The sequence below is a fragment of the Carcharodon carcharias genome, chromosome 29, assembly GCF_017639515.1.
Source record: "Carcharodon carcharias isolate sCarCar2 chromosome 29, sCarCar2.pri, whole genome shotgun sequence".
Lineage (NCBI taxonomy): Eukaryota > Metazoa > Chordata > Chondrichthyes > Lamniformes > Lamnidae > Carcharodon > Carcharodon carcharias.
This window is the reverse complement of record NC_054495.1, coordinates 12,462,471-12,479,961: the sequence shown is the minus strand read 5'-3', so window position 1 is coordinate 12,479,961 and position 17,491 is coordinate 12,462,471.

Genomic DNA, 17,491 nt, shown 5'->3' with positions numbered 1-17,491 from the left:
GTAAAGCAAAATTGCTAGTAAGTTCTTTAATATTAGCAGCCAACTAATAAAGAGTAATCATTTTTTTGAAGTAACTCGCCTCTCCTGTAAAACTTTAGATGCAGTTGCCTGCGTGGATTTTGCGAGAACTACTTCACTTGTCCAATCAAAGTCATATCTCAGCAGGAAAAAGTATATGTTTAATAGGCAGATTTAGAACCAAACGATCATTTAACAAGAATAGAAACTAAGCCACATTTTAAAGAGTTGTATACAAGGGAACGGCTGAATGATTTCCATAAAAAACTGAGCAATAGTGCATATAGATTGAGCATAATTCCTGAAGAAATATTCATATCAATTGACAAGATGAGTGATATGCTGCCCCTATATTTCAGTGGATAAAAATGAACTTACTATCCTCAGTGGACAAATGTAGTGATACAAAACAACCAAACAAGAAAATTCTACCTTTTCCTGCAGATCCCTCTGCCGGCAGACACGGGCGAAACTAAGTTAATTTCACGAGCCATTTCCTCCAATGACATTTCCTGGAAAGACACCATTTGATATTACAGGTGCTAATCTTCTTGTCCCACTCGCAACAGCCTGCATCTACATGCTCAATGTATGACATGAATAAGTGTTTGCCCTATAGAACCAAACATGTCTCAGAACTTCCTCTGCGGAGTGCATGCATCCTATGAGGGCCACCTTCCTGACTAGAGTCATATCGTTTTTTCACGAAAGAAACTACTGCATCTCCAATAACTCTGTTAATTTTCAAAAAGGAGCCATGTGTCAAAGTGCTCATGAGTCAAGTCGTAAGGCCATTAAATTACTGTGATTTCAGTTAAGATATGACACGTATGCTTCGGTAGGCTTTACCCCATTCCTTAAAGGCCAGTATCGTTTTGAATCATTCCATCGGAATCACTTCCCTATGGATCTCAAAATCCCCTGAATCCTTATTCCATGTAAACCTCCGATCCTGGCCGTCTATCCAGGAAGCACCACAATCTAACATTAAAGTTTATTCTCAAATTAGTAATTTAATTCCTGTGAGCCTCCGGGCCAACTGATAAGCATTTACAAGGGCAATCATTAATATCTCGTAATCAGTTCAGTGTTTTTCTGAACAGATCCTAAGTTTTCTATAAGAAGGCGCTCTGTAGTTGCATAGTGCAAATTCTCTATAGCGTTTAATATTTGTGACAATTCCCTAAAGGCTTCAAAGTACATCTATGCTCTTTCCTAAATAAATGGAGGTACAAATTTAATAACGATCGTGAAACCAAACCGATCAGAGGTTTCCAACAGGTAATCCGCACCGTTCAATGCCAGTGTAAGTTCCAATCATCGGAATCCTTCGCTTACAAATTATTTCTCTTTTTCATTATCTCTTCCCTCCTTTCTTACGTTCCACTTTCACTTTGGAATACTTATTCTCTTCCCTCGTACTCTTGTGTTTCTCTCCGTTGCATTTTGATAGTCTCTACTTAGAATTGTCTCTTTCAGTGCACTTGATAATACTTTACCTGGATAATACATGGAGAAATTGGCCTCTTCAGTTATTCATAATAACGCAGACACTACAAAAGTGTGCTCACATAGCACTGGCAAGGCTAACTCCGAGATTACAGTGGCATACACAGTTTAAATCCAACCCACACAACTACCCCCACTTCTTCAACAACCACACCCAGCTCCATGCTTTGCATTCTGTCACAATAGGTTCGAGTGGGTTATTGTTAGATTGTAAGGTTCAAAGACAGGTGCGTGACACATCGCTCTCTGCTGATGACTCATTGTTTATAATGAAATTTAATGACATAAAGTTAGAGACAGGAAATTACACCTGCACTTTGTTTTTAATATTGCAAATGTATGTGGTCATGTTAGCATTAAGGATTACACAAAGAAGTTGCAAATACTTAATGACAGCAGACGCGCATGGGAAACCGAATGGACTATATTGTGAACTGTGAGGATATTCACTTTGGCAGTAAGAACAGAGAGAGGGAAAAAAAGAAATGTCACACGTTTTCAGGATGAGAAGATTGCAAGTAATGACACTGACAAATATTCAGTCTTTTTTTTCGGAAATGCACTGAAATTCCCCATTCCGTTATCAAAAGGATTGCCAAGGAATACATTTGTATTCAATTTGATACAAAGGATTGGCAAGCAAGAATAAGGAAAGCTGGCTACAATTGTATGATATTGCCTGAACACGGTTTGCTTTCCTGATGCAGCTAAGCCGGCGGAGTATCAACATGTTAATCTTTACATCATATGCCAATCACTGCTGTTAATTGCGGGAGAGTTCCCTACTCAGCCATATGTTGAAAAGAAAAGGGTAGACTCGAATACAACTATACATATCTCCGGATTACAAAATACATGTTCAAAATCTTCAGGCAAATCAGCCCCATCGGTTATAGATGCTCTTGGCTAGCCAGTGTGTATCAGCTTAGTGCCAATGGTGTCCGACAGAAGTTCTGGCTGAAGAGAAATTGGTAACTGTTTCCTTCGCCTACCCGTGGGGAAGTTTTGGTGATGTTGTTCACACCTGCCCGATACCCACAAAATAAAAACAAAGACGATGCTTGTATTGGAGGCTACACAGTGAAAGGTCGCACGATTATATTACGGAATGAGACTGTTCAGATTCTTATAAAATTAAGCCTATGCAATCTGAACCTCAGAAGAATGAGAGGTGACCACCGTGAAAGATAAACGATTGTTGACAGCTTTTAGCCAGAGTGAGTGAACAGTCTGGACAGGGAATCTAGAACACAGAGACACTGCGTTAAAATAGCAGTTCTAGTATTTGGGACTGAAGTGAGCCGAAATGTTCTCACTGTAAGGTTTTCGAAACTGTAAAATTCTCCACCTAGATTGTTGTGATTGCTGAGTGTTCGTGTATATTTATGTCAGTGGGGCTCAGGTACTTGATTCCTCTGTGAAACAAGTAACATGGCCTTGGGGTGGAAGAGTAAAGTTCAGGCATTCATTCGGCAGCGATGGTAATTAATTGAGAAGCATGATCTATTCCTTTTCATGCTTCTTTTGTTCTTATGATACAAAACTTTGCAAGACAGAGAATGGCAAATTATTAAAAGCATGATTGTTTGATCTTTTTTTTAGAATTAAAGAAGCTCAGAGAGATACTGATAAATAAAGGTTAAAAAAAAACTTATTGAATTGAATCATGTTTTACAATGTGTTTGGAATTCAGGATTGTAAATTTTGCAAGACCTGCCTGAAGAAAAGAAAAGAGAATGTAATTGAAGGGGAGAGTGGCGTGCATGTGGCAGGCCAATCCTTACAACCTTAAATCCCGATCTGGAATGAAAGACTAATTTAAAACAGTTTTTTTAACCAAGGAATGCCGGACCCAAGACCGCCAGCCCCTACGCCGTTTGCGACGTTTCAATGCCTGCTGTATGGATATCCAGCGTTCTTCTGGAACCTTTTTTTTTCTGTTTACAATTTGCTCCTGAAATATAATTATTGTTGGGGAAGTGTACTTGTGTCTCCACCGTTAATTTTGTTAATGTCCGAATTCAGTCTCCTCTCCGGCAAGGAGGCATTGTTCTTAGACAGGTTGGGCTGAAGAAGAGACTTCATCATCCCCCATAGCTACCCTACCCCTGAGAACAACATTGAACCTCATTCTCTTTTGTATTTGTTTTGATTCACAAAAAATCTAGCTGCAAACTTTACATTTGTTGATTCCTAACGTTCCAAGCGGTTTACAAAGATTGAGGTGCTTTTCAGAGGTAGTCACTTTTGTAATTCGGGCTACTCAACAGCTAAGGTTCGCAGAGGAAGCCCCCACAAGCATCAGCGAAATAACCTCTCAATCATCTGCTCATTATTTTAAAGTGGAAGACATGTAATAATTGGCCAGGGCAATGGCCAAAGCCAACTTCTTTAAATTATGCCATGGCATACTTTTTTTACAACTAAGAGCAGAAACGGGCTCAGAGTAAGGTTCTACCTAAACGTCAGCACTACCAAAAGCGCAATGTTCTCCCAGTACATCCCAGCTGCTAATGTGGCACCGACATTGTGGGTGCCAGTTTAGAATTTGTATTTGTGTAGGCAAACCTCAGAAGCAGAAGTAAAATCATTTTCATTGAATTATGCCTGGGCTAATTCTAATAATTTATATAAATATAGGTATGCTCAAATATGCAACGTGCTTAATAAGAGCACATGGCAGAAAGAAACATTGTGCAAATGTAAATTTGGGTTTATTAGTTTAAAACAACATATTTTATTGAATGGAAATAAAACTATTTTATGCAAAATGACATGTTTTCATAGAAACAGATTTCTTGAAGATGACATTTGCATTGTATTATTAAGTTTAAAATATAATTAACTACAAATATGAAATTTTATATCAGATGATCAGCTAAGTCGTTGTCAGCCTGGTAAGTGCTTACAAGTTATTTTATTTTGAGATTTGTTATTGCCGTTCAATCAAAGACTTTACTGTTTCACTTTTATTTGCTTTTATTTAATCGGGACGCTTCAATTTAACTAATGATCATTGTTCTTAGATGGCGACTTGGATAAAAAAAATAAAGGTGAGTAAACACAAAATATGTATTTCCACTTTAAACAATCGCAGTCCCTTCACATATTTCTAGGAGTGATTGGTGATTCAGACTGGAAAGCGTCTGGACCCAATTAGTTGTGTTATTTGTCCTGGACCTTTCCATTTAGACGTCATCATACTATAGAAATCTTCGAAGACTTTATACCATCTCGCCAGGCTGGATAATACAAATCTACACATTTGTTTGTTGACTGCAGAATTAGAGGGAAAAAAAAACGACACAACAGATGGACAAAGTTGGATGTTTCACAAATTCAGCAAGGGATCTGACGTATTGAATGTGATATTTGACATAGCACAGAACTTGAGTCTTGCTGCAGAAAAGAGATGTTGTTAAAACTTTTTCTGCTTGCATACATGAGGACAGATGGCAAGAATACCAATTGTGAAAGGGCACAAAAATTTCTTGCTTCATGATAAGCCAGCATATAGACTCTGATTGGAACGGCCCATATTATGAGGGATTTACAAGGGAATAGTTAACGGTCAAGAGGTTGATTTTATCCTAAACAGTCAGGTTGAATCGGATTTCTCCAGGGTAACCAATGGGGAGTGATCAAGGAGATGGCTGTCCGCTATGCTTTTGTTTAGTTCATAAAGATGGAAGGAATGGAGTTCTCATTCTGTTTGAAAATAAGAGGGCGTTGATCTGAATGTCATGTACCTTCTAGCATGCGTAACTGATGGTCACTTTGAAACAGACTGACAATCTTTCATTGCTTCTCAAGGTCATTTTTAACAAAATGAGGATTGCTTAGCATTTGTTCTCCAATCACAGGAACACATCTGATGTTGGATAGTTTTGTTTTTCTCTTGAGCTTGATAGCACGGCTAATTGATTACGGCCAGTAACATGTTGTGAAAAGTCAAACAAATGTGCTGTTTAATACGGACAACCATCTTTCGGGAGATTCAACATTACCCAAGCACTGGAATAAATATATCAAAACTGGTTCACAAAATGTTGAGACTCCTTTCCTACAATGTAATCTGAGGTAGGCTGGGCACTTCTTACTTGGCCCACTTGTGAGTTAACTTGATACACAGTGAGCACTGATCAGACTAGCGTTGCTGTTATCCACCACATTACCTTGAATGATTTCTACTTCGACATCAAGCTTGCATCATGAGTAAATAGCTCTGGCACAATTTGATATTCTTGCGTAGATGCCCTGGTGGGTGCATGGCCAAATGTTTCATCTGCATGTTTATTTTTGCAGCAATACTCATGAAATATCAAACGTTTGCTATGGTGTTAAAAATGATCTGCTGTCGTCCATTCTATGATGAAACAATTAACGTCTTTATCATAAGATTTAGAAGCAGTGTGCAATTAAATTATTATTGTCCAAGTTATCTCATCAGTCTTCCAAGTCTGGATAATCTTGTAGTCTATAACTATACAAAGCATTTTATAAAACTCTGAGCAAATCTGAGACAGTGGCATCCGCAGAGCTCTTGAGTAACAAGGAAGGTAACTTTGAAAGAATGGCAACTGGTGTCAGACCCACTCACCACCGCCAGAAAGAACGTCTGGGAGAAAGCCAACACTGGAGAAACGTTTTTTTTTCTGGACTACTCTAGTTCAATGAAATCTCCTTGACTAGCATTGGAAGAATTCATATGGATTTATTGCATCTTATCTTTAATTAAGAGTTTGAACAAAGCTATGTATTTCTCCGTTTAGATTGACTGCTGATCATCCAGCACGATGTGTAAAACAGACTCTCCTCTTGCTACTTATTCATCTGATGTTGCTGATTAGCAAATATAATTTACATCAATAATGCTTGGAAGTTTTTGCAAACATGAGATAAGTCTGATTCTGAAATAATCTCTTGTCACCAACATAACCAAGAAAACTTTCATCAACAATTGCACCGTTTCTCTAGACTCCCACTTTGGAAACCAGTCATCAGCTGTTTTCTATTCTTTATCTCTGGACAAACCTAAGTCAGCATGGCTTTTACCATCTGGCTGAAAGATACACCTTAGTTCCAGTTCCAACAATGCTTATCATTTCAATTATTATTCTTGTCATCATATATCTTCAAAGTCTTGCATATCCTTTTCTTCAGAACATTTGCTTTGCCTTTATTTGATGCTCCGAGCAAATAGCATGTATGTGAAACAACGCAAATGTCGCCAACACGGATGGAACAAATTCCTCTTGACAGATGGAAAAGAGAATGATGGGCGAAACAAATTCACCTGGGTACCCTAACTACAAAAGACAATTAGAGAATACAGTGCCACAAAACTCTCTGTTCCTTCAAGTTCACCATTATGCAACATGAATATCATAGTGACACGAAGACAGTGGCATCAGCTGCCTACTCCCTGAGCTCGGGAAAACATGGACGGTAACATCCTCAGAGTGGCAGTAAGCGTCAGGGCCACTTAGCACCAGCTATTATTTTCCGCGCCTGCCTTGTCTGACCTTCTGACTCAGGTAAGGCGAGATCCTGGTGGCACAGTTGTGTCAAAAGTGCAGCTTTGTCGTCCAGCAACGTCGAATTGAAGTTGCACTCAGCCCCTTTTTAGGCATTAGGTGCCCTTGAACAGATTAATTTTAAAGTCCCCCTTGAAATTGCCGGGCCAGCAAGACGGCAACTGGATAGGATTTATCGTTTTGTGTGTTCAGAGGACAGATGAGGATGGGGGAGGGTTTTGGTTATCTGGAAGGGGTGGGTAAACCAGCCTTCAGGAGGGGATGTGATTCGGACATCTGGAGATGATTGTCGGGTATGAAGAATCCAGTGTTGCCAAGTGTGGGGGAGTCCCCGTGAAGCCGGGGCTGTTGGGCTGCACCCCAGGGGCCCGGATCATTAAATTTATTTTACCCAGCGGTTGGATGAGGTTTTGGTTCTTGAAACCTTTCCTTGGTAACTTTTTGTGTAACTCTGTCAGATCCATAAAAAGTTTGCATTTTACATCAAAGTTATCGATTTTTCCCAGCGCAGCCATCTTGCCTACAGTAAGTATGCGCTCCTGGGCAATTAAACATGCAAATTCAGTCTTGTGAATTTCTAACAGGGATTCCCCAGCGCACCTCTGGTTTACCCCGATTTCCAATGCTGGGGAACTAGGAAGTTACGGCCCCACAACTCCATGCCTTTAGTCCCACAAGCCCACGCACCAACCATACCCCCGCTTTCTCCACCTAACGCCACACAAACATGTAAACACACAATTTCCTTTCCATGTCTCTCTCTTCTTTTAACATTTATCATCTGCCTGGGTGACCTGCAAATAGATCTAGTCACGTGGCCTCGTGTCAAAAATGATCAGAATGCTCTCATTCCGATTCACACGATGTGTCACTGATGCAAATAAGACAACAGTAAAATGAGAGCGCAGGCTTCATAATTCGATACAACTGGACTTTTCTTTCTCATTAGTTTTGTTACAAATAAGTGCTAACTCACAGTCATTGACTTTCAGAACTTGAGGATCTTGCCAAGAAATTGGGTAAGCATTATATAATAATTAGCTTGTAATGCAGGTTCATTAGCTACTGTGTAATAAATAATCACTTTTGTAGCTAAGTGGGGTCATCAGTGTTTAAAGGGTAACATTTGCAAGGAAGTGTCCGACAAACATACTAATGACCATAGAATAATGCTGGATAGGTTGCTTTCTTAGACACATAGGTTATGATCGAATTAAATAGCAACTCTGGTTGTGGAGGTTTGCATACCTTCCTCTTGATCCCACAATACTAACTCTCTGTACAAACAATATCAGCAAAGCCATTTCTTGAAAATAAGGAATGGGCTTGATAGTTTCTATGCCGAGCTAATGATTCATCATGTGTGAGGTGCAAAAAGAGGTATGCGACCTTATGTTTACAGCAAATAAGACAATGTGGAAAACTGCTTTACTCGGCATGTGGATACAATGTCAAACATGCGACTGAAAGGCGAGATGGACGCCAAAAACCGATATTGGGCAGCAAACATATTTGGGAGCACTGAAGATTATTCCCAATGTCAGGCTCTGTGTTGTAAAATCTATGGAATTATCTTCAATATGTTTAGATTAATACACTGTTTGTCCTTATTGACCGTAATATTAGGGTAACATATAAATTTATATTTATTTTCACGTGCATTAAACATTAAATAAATACATTTCGCGCAATGGATCCAAATAAGTATCAAATTGAATTTTGGATTGACATTCATCATCGTGGTATGGCCACATGGCTTCATTCTGTTCATTCTAGGGTGGAAGATAGATTGACTGCTAGGGCAAAATGATGACATTTTCCAAGTCCGCTTGATCTTGCAGAGCGGCGGGTTTATAGGTTGAGATAGTCAGTAATCGGGGGGGTGGGGGGAAAGTACACGAGCAGAATCTGAACGAAGGAACAGAGCAAAAGCTGCTCAGTTTGTTTACAGTAATGGCTTAGCTGGTAGCTGCGAGTTCAATTGCATGCATTTTTCGAAATACAGTGTATTTATCATTGTAAGATTGGGGACCTGGGAAAGTGTAAATGTGGGAATGGGTGTCATTGCAAGGTATAATGACTAGTAAAATGTATCATTGGAAAAGCTTTAGGTCATACAGTCTCCTGAATAGATCCAGCCATGGCATAACTTAATTGATGACCTCGACCTGATTGTCACTGCTCTGGCTTGATTCAACAACTCTTTATAAGGTTGCTCGATACTTTTAAAAAAAACTTTAAAATATATGATATTCACCCTTTGAGTAAACCGTTACATGATGACTTTTTTTCCTGATGCCAACCTAAAGGCACTGTAAATAATATTCCCCTTGTTTGAATCTTATTTTTAAAAAAAATGGATTGATAAAATGCACTATGCATAATGCGATCAGGAAAAGTGCATATGAATAATTGGGAACTGTTTAATATGTAGTCTCGAAGGATATAAATGACTGCTTGTTCATCAGGTGGAGCATTGTTTATCATATTGAACACGACATCAGGATGCTTGGAAAACTTCAAGACATTAAAGATTGTGCTAAGGATGTTAGTCAGGATATTATCTGCTATTATTAATTATGGCATGAGAGTGAATATGTCAATGCAGAAAAAAAAAACAAATAAATAAACAACTTAGAGCGTTTAAAAAATATTCAATTTAAATAAACAAATAGCATGAAAGACCACCCTGCGGTTTACTCAGAGCGTTAAAGATAGCATTAGATCAAAAGAAGAAACTTTTGGTGTTGCCCGGATGAATAGAAAGTGCCAGAATTAGGGATGGCTATAAACCAGCAAAGATCGATCAAACATTTTATTTAAGGACCAGGGCCGTGGTATGGGATAGTGGTTGCGATGGAATATCAGAGTAAACTAGGCTCTAATGCAAGGGATGATTTCAAGTGTTGCCAAAGTATAGGAAGAGGCTGGCTTAAGTTAATGTTGATCCCTTCTAAGGCGAGAAGGGAGAATTTATTTTGAGAAGTAAGTTGACCTTTTATTTTCGGTTTGTCCTCACAGTAGAAGTTGTATGTCAGAAATAGAGCATAACTTATGATATAACGGAGGTGAGGAAATTTTAGAGAATTAATATCAGCAGGGGAAAAAAAGGAAAAATATTGAGAAACTTAAGGATCCAAAATCTGCTGGCCTACATATCACAGACTAGTTTCATATAAGGTATAGCTGCAGAGGTCGTAGATGTGATAGCTTTAGCTTCCCAAAAGCAATACTTAGGTTCATAAGGATTCCATGAGCTTTAAAGTTGGCAAATGTAACACTGTGGTTCAAGAAATTAGGGAGAGAGAATTAAGGGTAATACAGGGCCAGCTAATCTGGCTCCACTCATTAGGAATATGCAGGCATACAAGAAGACTTAGCAATGCACTTAGAAATGATAGAAACTGATTACAATAAGGCAATATGGCTTTATCAACGAAAAATCATGTGCAACAAATTTATTGAACATTTTTCAGGATGAAACTGATGGAGCTGATTAGGGGACAATTTGGATGAAAAAAAGTTGGATTTATAATAGAGTTTCAACAAAATGCCAGGCAAAAAATTGATAGCCAGTATGGTGGATCATAGAGTTAGAGTAATGTATTTGCATAGGGGGAGAATTGATTAATGGACAGGAAGCAGGTAGGGGACTTAACCTGGGACATATTCATGTTGCCAATGCTTTGACTACTGGAGTGCAGCATCGATCAGTTTTGAGGCATGAGTTATTTAAAATATGCACTGAGCAATTAGCTGAGGAAACAACTACTAATGTTACTAAGTGTACTGTGGACACAAAGCAATGCTGAGAGAAAAGCTGTGGGGAAGGCACATTGAGCCTGTAAAGGGGCATGAACAGATTAAATAAATTGCCAACGGGATGAGAGATTAGTTATAATGCCTGGAAGTTTCAAGGTGTCAACTGGAGGAGGATCTGATATTAAAAATAAACAGACAGAGGGCAGGCTAAGAGCGTACGGTAACAATGGGGGAAATGTTAATCAGAATAATGCAGGTACATAATGACCGTACACACTTAGTACTGTGCCAAAAGATAAGGCCAGATTTTGTGAAAATAATGGCAAGACGGAATGAAACGCGCTGTAGGTGAATACACAGAACAGACGGTAAATGGATTGATGCCATACATATAAGTAAACAAGGATGCTATAATTGCCATTCGCGGGACCTGTCTGTAGCGTGACATGGTTGGGAACTATTTTTTCCATATTAGGAAAAATAAACAAATAGATAAGTAAGTAGTATAGCACTCTTCATTTGTATGGGTTTGATACATTGGTGAGAGAGGGTCTTAAATCTGAATATCAATATGTAGGGTCCGTTTGAGTGGAACTAAGAGACAACAAGGTGCAGAGAATAACTGGTCTTTATTGTTCATGGGCCACCAGAGAGTAGTGGCAATATAGAGAACAGTACAAATAAGCAATTCAGAGGTGTATTTAGCAAGATTAATGCAGTCAGTGGGGAGTTTGATGAACATTTTGTTGAGGGAAACCTAATTTGCATTAAAATGGTGGAGGAGCAAATTGTGGATTGTATGTGAGGGGAATTGTTTTCCAATTTTTTTTGGACGTGCCAACCCAATGATGCAACGAGTTAGTTCAGAACCAGTATTGTTCAATCATAAAGCAACGATTAATATTTCTGTGGTAAAGAAGCTTTAGGGGAAGGGTGAACATAAGATGTAGGAATTGTTCATGAAGTCTGAAAGTGATAGAGCTCAATGCTAAACTATAATAATCAATCTAAATGTGAGCTACTACGAAGATATGAGGGATAAAAATGACGCTGGAAGATTGGGAATCTACTTTGAAATGTGCAGCAGTAGACATGCAATGGATAGCAATGCAAAAATTAATATATAGTTGCAAACTAAAGCCTAGTAGGAAAGATCAATAAACCATTGTTAACAAGAGTACTTAAAAATGCATTACATCAAAGGAAGAAGTTTAGAGACATTGCCAGAAGTAATTAATAAATAGGAGGGTTGGGAGCATTTTAGAATTCAGTAGCAATGCAGGATAAAAAAAAAAAAAAACAACTGTTAAATAAAGTGAAACAAGAACATCAAAATGAACTGTCGAGGAGCATAAAGAATGCAATTCACAGATTGATAGTTGTGCAAACAGGACAAGGTTATCAAAAACATAGTTGGACCGAATACAGGAAGAGGCCAGATCATTCATAACGTTCATCTTCATGGAGAAAAATACAAATTAAAAAGTAACTTCCAAGGCAGCTGAAAGAACTAGCGAGAATAAGGAATGGAAAAAAGTGATATTAGAAAATAAAGAAGTAGCAATGGAAAAATTTCTGAGAATGAAAGTTGTTCAATTTTCTGGAAATAAATTGCAACGTGAAAGGCGTGGCTTCTGAGATAATGTAAGCATTGTTGGTCATTCCGGAAACCAGAACCCGAACTGGAGCAGCCAAATAAAGACTTTGGCTGCAAGAGCAGGTCGCATGTTTCAGATTCAGCGGTGAGTAACTCACCTTTGTTCTCCCAAACCCTGTCCACAGCCTACAATGCACAAGGCAAGAGACTGATGGAATACTCTCAATTGCGTGAATCAGTGCAGCTCCAGCAACCTTCAAGAAGCTTGACATGCACAAGGACAAAGCTTTCCGCTTGAGAGACACCTGATCCACCACTCTAAACATCCAGTCCCTCTACCAATGATGCAGCAGTGTGCACCTTGTACAAAAAGCTCTGCAACAACACACCGGGTCTCATTCGATAGTACCTTACAAACCAGTACCAATTGTCTGGCAACACCATGGCATTCAAATCGACCTCCAAGCCAGGCAACTTTTCAGTTGGAACGTTCTGAAAACTTTTGCTGAGTCATAAGCCTGGACCTCCTTTCTCTCAGTACTGTGCGTGTTTGTTCAACTTGTGGACTAAAGAGTTTAATGGCGGAGGATAAGCACCAACTTCTCAAAGACAATGAGGCTTAATACGCAAAGGCTGGTCTATCCAGCCAGATCCATATCAGAAGTTAAATTATAAATAAAACAATGGCTTCTGGAGAGATTCCAGCAGATAAGAATATAGAATATGGAATCCTGATGAGAAGAAAAGAAGGAGAAAGTAAACAGAGCACTTCACACCTGTCAGCCTGAATCAGTAGTTGGCAAAATGTTGGGATCTATTATAACGTATCTGGTAACTGCATATTTAGACAATAATGGTAGGATTCAGGAAGCACATCGTGGATTTATGAAAGTGGAATGGTATTTGACAGCACGTTGATGTTCTTGGAGGATGCAGCTGGGTTGAGTAATCAAGGGAGGTGGTTAGAAAGCAAAATTCGAGCACAATAAATTCAAATAATATATTGAAATAGACTGAGAATTGCTTAACGGACAGAAAACAGAGACTAAGGGTAAACAGGCTATTTCCATTTTTGAAGGCTGCCCTTAATGTAGAATCGCACGGAGAAGATCTTGGATGCCCGATATTCACAGATTGTATCAATATTATGTATTCGGGGCACGATTTAAATTCCCAGGTACTAAACAGGTTATTGTATATGGGGTTGCGGAGGGGAAATGGTGCAGCGGTAGAATATCAGCGATGACAGAGAAAGGCAGGAAAGGACCTAGGGGATGAAGACCCAATTCCTCCTGTTATGTTCATTGTCGCTGTGCAGGACAAAAAAAAAACTTGGTCCAATGCGCGAAAAATCAGCGTGCTTGTAACAATATATTTAGCAATAGATGCAGAGTATTATGGCAGTACTATGATTGTATTCTGATTGTCGAGACTATTTTGATTAAGATGATGATTGTTGATGTTGACGATTATTATTATAATCATTATTATTTCTCCTGCTTTTATGATTGTTATTATATTCATTATTGTTTTAGATATTATTATTTGATTTACATTTATTATTAATTTGAATATGTTTCTTTCCAGCCGAAGCAGTGCTGGCAAAAGATAAAGGTAGATTACAAGGGCTTTAAATGAAACCACTATGTTATTTACATAATTATGCTGATGTGGTATGCTGGTAAATGGATGTTATATATCTGACATAATGAAGCAAAACATGGTCTGGGCTGCTGGAGGCCAATTGATTCAGACCAAGTATATTGATGAAGGAGTTTCTAATGTCAGTGTTCTGCCCCAAACCCAATTACTGAATGTAGTCATTACTTTACAGGGAGGGGATTTATATATATATATATCTCGTGAATATTAAACGAAAACATGCCTTCTTCGACTCTACAGATGCCTAGATGCTGTTGCTCTTTTTGTCAAGATTAGCAGACTAGGTCATTGTGTCACAATACAAAATCGGCCATTTAGGACTGAGAAAACGACAGATTTCTTTACTCATGAAGTCATTAGCCTTTGGGATTACCGCAACGAGTATCTGCATGCTAAAACCTCGAGAACATTCAAGATTTTTCGATGCAACTTTGGACACTAAGATAATGAAAGGGTGGTAACAGGTCAGAAAGGGGCGTTGATGCAGGATTTCTCCCATGGCATTATTGAAAAATGCGTTGTCAGAAGGGGCCGCATAGCCCACTCCTGCACATATTCTTTATGCAAACGTTTTTACCCTATTCATGTGCTTCATTAGTCCTCCCGCTCAAAGAAAGTTTGAGAAAGTACCCTGAGGGTGTCCGCATGATTTTCAGTAAGTAGGGGAATCAAGGATATTTGGAGAGTGAACACAAAAGTTGAGTTGAGGCACAGTATATTGCTATATTTGATTGAATGGCCAAGGAAACTCGAAAGGGCATATGTTCCACTGTTGCTCCTTTTCTTTAACATTAATATGATTAAAGAGCTGGTCTGAGAAAGGAGTACTGTGATGCGCAGAGTATTTCACTCCAGCATGTTATTTTAAGTTTGTTATTAATTGATAAGTAAAATTTCTAAGGGGGTTAAAGGGATATGATTGTGCATCGTATGATATTTTTTTGATCAGTGACAGAGAAGAGTAAAGTGAAGTAAAACATTGAAACAGAAGTTCCAATCTAAAAAACTGCTACATTGAATGGGCTGAGAAAAAAAAAAAATCTGATTATGGCGTGTGAAGAAATAGAATCGGGAGCGGAAATTAAATCGATGTCCTTTATATAGATTTGATGATAGCATTTTGAACAATAACTTGCATAAGGTCTTTATGTTTTTTTTAATGCGTTTCAGTCAGTGTCGGTTATACTAAATCCATGTGAGGACAGCAAACAATGACTCGTGGCATTATTGTTCATGTCAAATGATGATAGGCAGTGATGTTCCTAAAGGATCTGTGATACCGCGTCAGTGGCAGATCAAATTTAATATAGAGAAGTATGGCGTGATGCATTTCGGCAGAAGGGGTAAGGAAAGGTGGTATAACACGGGTACATATAGAGAGCAACATGGGTATTCATGTATATGGACAATAGAAGTTGGCTGCAAATATTGAGATTACAATTTCAAATATCACTGGATCATGTAGTCCGTGTTACATAGACACTAAGTACAGAAGCAAGCGTGATATGATGTAACTTGTAACTCTCCGGTTAGGTAAATTTAAATTAATCAGTTAAGTTCTGATCACCACAATATTGGAAGGATGCTAGAGCATTGTAGAGGAGAGTTATCAGAATCGTTCCAGGAATGAGCATGATCAGCTACAATGTTAGTTTGGAAAAGCTTACGTACTGATCATTAGAGTAAAGGATATTGCCCAGTTATTCTACAGGCATGATAGTGGCATATGTTGAAACGTTAGACAATGGAAGGGAAAAATTTGAAATGTTGGATTGTAGAAGAGGCGGGATTCATTTTGGGTTAAGGTTTTGGATAAGGGGTTAAGGGGGTGTGATGGGGAGGGGATTGTGCAAGGGAGCTGTGTAAAGCACGTAATAATGATCTGGAATATCCCGCCTCAGAGGGCCTTGCAAGCCGTGAGCACTAAGTATTTCAAAAGAACATTAAATGCTCAATCCAGGGACTTATATTTGCAGAGCTACTGATTAGGGCGAGATAATATGATTAATTTAGTTGCTTTATGGGATTGCGTATGGATTTCATGTACCAAATTTTGTCCGCCTTTTGTTCAATGATTGTACAAATATCTTAGTGGAATGATACCATTTAAAATGGCGAAAGTAGGAGCGTAAGAGAATTGTAAAGTGAACAATATGCAGCTCCGAGATAGAAAATGGAGAGGCAGTATCACAGAAGTTAACTAGGAATAATTATGCAGTAGTAAAAACGAACTGAAGCTCTGCTCGTAACAGATTGTTTAAAGAATCTTACAAACAAAATGTTTAGTGCACAGATGAATGCCAGCAAGGGTGAACAGACGGGGAAAATCCTACGTATGTCAAATCATGGATAGCCACTCTGATCAGACTCAACAGATTTAATAAGAACCGATGAATTAGAAGGAGGAGTATGCCTGTCGGCCCCTCAAGCCTATTCCGAAATTAAATACTACCATTGCTGATTACATAATGGTTGTTCTGATACAGAATTCAATTCTGAACATGTCTGCTTTTTTCCTCTAGAAATTCGCAAATTGAAGAATGCTTTGGAAGACAAATGTGAGGAGCATGGACCGTTATTTTGCGTACATTTTCAGATGCAAAATTGTAACTTGATGCTCATGGGACTGTATTCGGAGACATTATGACGTTCCTTGTCCTCTATTCACAGCCCATGGTATGTTCTTCTGTCCGCTTAAGCATGAGGGTCGGATCGGTTTTCCCAACTCTGCACTTGATCTATTTCTGGGTCAAGCTCTAAACACATAACAGAAGCAGATGTTGGCAAAAAATGCTTTTTTTTAAGAATGGAATGGACAGACCTGCGCACTTTAATGGAGCACAAAGTCAGATGTGCATGGAAGCACGTTTACTTTAAGTGGAGAAGATTTAGAAAAATACAACTTGAAATGTGGGATTATTGATTTGACTCTCAGTGATTCCGGATGCTTCAAATCTAATGTTATTCAAGAGAATTATTTTATAAACATAATTCTTATTATCCCTGACCATGTTTCAAGCTAGATTGATTCGGAAGTTTCCACTCAACACATCACGACTGTCATTTTCTTAACAGTTCCTGGCAACGTCCTTGACAGTTACGGTGAGTAATATTGATTAGCATGACCTGCACGGAACCTGGCATAGCCTCTAGCACTAACAAAAATAGATAGCTCTAATCTGTTAAACTTTCCAAAAATGAGCTCAAGAATAATTCGTTTGTCACATGAATGCTAGCATAGACCTCTTGGGTGGAAAATCTGTTCCAGTTTCTTTAACGCTGTTATTCACAAAGCTGATGACACATCAAATGTCACCTTAACTCACTCACTACAAGCTCTGAACAATTTATGAGTAAATATCGGCCTATGGATCGTTCGTTGCAAATGTGTGTGAGCAATTACAGT